This window comes from Nicotiana attenuata, unplaced genomic scaffold, assembly GCF_001879085.1.
Source record: "Nicotiana attenuata strain UT unplaced genomic scaffold, NIATTr2, whole genome shotgun sequence".
Taxonomy (NCBI): domain Eukaryota; kingdom Viridiplantae; phylum Streptophyta; class Magnoliopsida; order Solanales; family Solanaceae; genus Nicotiana; species Nicotiana attenuata.
The window spans coordinates 11,357-13,913 of record NW_017673709.1 but is presented as its reverse complement, the minus strand read 5'-3'; positions in this window follow the sequence as shown (position 1 = coordinate 13,913).

Sequence of the window (2,557 nt, the reverse complement as noted above, 5' to 3'; positions counted from 1 at the left end):
AGGCTGGTTGGAAGATAAGCATGATGGCCTGGGCCAGCCTGGGTTTGTTCGAGGTCACAAGATCATAGATGAAAAAGTCGAGGCACAGGTCAAATACAACCAACTGCGCAAGAGGATCCGGGAGTGCGAAAGCGAGCACCGTGAGATACAAGAAGCCAATCAAAAGCTAATTGAGGAATGGAAGGACATGGCTGTCAGTGCCAACAAGCGACTGGTATACTTGGAGCGAGGCATAGTGGAGTTGGAGAAGAAATTTCTCAAGAGGGTCGAAGACTGCCAAAATGCTGAAGGAAACGAAGGCGGACATCTAGCCAGAGCCTACCTATTGCTAGGACTTCGCGAGCTGGGGAAGTTGTTTGATGGAGCCAGGGGTGCCGAATCTGGGGAAGGTCCTTCTGGGACCAAATAGATAGGAGTTTTCTTCTTTTTATGAAATATAATAAGGCCAATGGCCACTAGCGACTTTTTATTTCCTGTTATTTAGTGTCGATTTGGGATTCGTCTACTTTTTATCAATAAAATGAGGCATTTAGCATTCTAAGTTCTCCGAATCAATTAGTCGCTAGGCCTACCTCGGGCACAAAGAGGTCCCCAAATTAGGACGCGATTTACATTCTGCACTATGTGTTTAAATATTGCAACATTTTCATAATCCTCACTAACTTGTTACCTTTTTTGTTTTTTACTTTTTGTTTATTTCCCCTCCCCAAAGGTTAGTTCGTGCACTTTGGCAACATCATCTTATTCCACGAGATCCAGGGGCCCTCCACCCACTCCTCCTCTTAGTCCTGTCAAAAACAAGAACAAAGGGAAGATGGAAGATTTGAACAACGCCAGAAAGGAGAACTCAACTGAAAGGATAGAGGTCACTCATGGTCATGTTACTCAGGTTTCCAAAGAAAATGCATCCCAACTAGAATAAAAGCTACTGAAATTCTAAGAAGAACTTGATCAGGTTCGAAATCTAGCAAATCTGTCATTTTCCCTTACTACTCCAGATATCAATTTCCCAAATGCTCAAAACCCTACACCTCCACAGAACATCCCAAAGCAACAGAACCATCCCGCTCCTCACCACTACTGCAACACCTGCCATACCTCAAATAACACCCCGCTGCTCATCCCAGAACTCCAGAACTCCACAAATGACCACTGCCACACCCAAAATAATACCCCCATCTACGTGGAGACTATGCCACACTCCACCCAACCCATCTCAAGCACACCCGAGTCTGACGATAAAGACTTGCTCATAAGAAACCTGGCCGAAGAACTTAAGAAATTGACTAGCCGAATTTAAGGCGTTGAAGGAAGTAAGGGAATTGAAGGGCTGAACTACGAAGATCTTTGCATACAGCCCGATGTCGAATTGCCCGAGGGGTACAAACCTCCTAAGTTCGAGATGTTTGATGGTACAGGGGACCCAAGGGTCCATTTGAGAACGTATTGTGACAAGCTGGTTGGAGTAGGAAGAGACGAGAAAATCCGCATGAAGCTTTTCGTGAGGAGCTTGAAAGGAGATTCTTTGTCTAGGTACATTAGCCAAGATCCAAAGAAGTGGTCGAACTGGGTAAGCATGGCATCCGACTTTATGGACAGGTTCAGGTTCAACACGGAGAATGCACCGGATGTGTTCTATATTCAAAATCTAAAGAAGAAGCCCACAGAAATATTTCGCGAGTATGATACTCGCTGGAGGTCCGAAGCTGCTAAGGTTAGACCTGCCTTAGAGGAAGAACAAATGAACAAATTCTTTGTCCGGGCTCAAGACCCATAGTATTATGAAAGGCTGATGATGATCGAGGGCCACAAGTTTTTTGACATTATCAAGCTGGGAGAAAGGATCGAAGAGGGCATCAAAAGCGGTATGGTTACGAACTTCGAGGCCTTGCAAGCTACAAATAAGGCCTTACAGTCAGGAGGTGTGTCCAAGAAAAGGGACGTAGGAGCCGTAATGGTGGCACAGAGAACCAAATCTCCCATCAAATACCAAGCCTGCCCAATGCCTCCACTCACATATCAGCCTACTCCAAACTACCGAGCACCCTCACCCTCTTACCAAACTCCACCACCCACTTATCAATCACCTCCACCTCCCACGTATCAGCCTACTTCACCCAAATATTCCCAACCCGCACATGTTTACCAAGCCTACAATGACCAACCCTCCCACTATCAATCCCCTCCTGCACGCCAAAACTTCCCTAGACCTCAACCAAACTTTGACCGAAGGCCTCCGAAACAATATACAGCTATTGCCGAACCTATTGACCACCTGTACGAAAGACTCAAAGCTGTTGGTTATGTCACTCCTATCCCCACTGCAACTCCTGAGAACCCTTCTCAGTGGGTTAATCCAAATAAATCATGTGCATACCATTCCTGCATGAAAGGGCACACCATTGACGAATGCCGTTCTCTGAAAGACAAGATCCAGACTTTAATTGATAACAAGATTATTGTGGCAAAAGAGCCTGCTCCAAATGTCCGCAATAATCCTCTGCCGGACCACAAGGGTAGAGGCGTTCACATGATTGAACTAGAAGATGATTGGGAT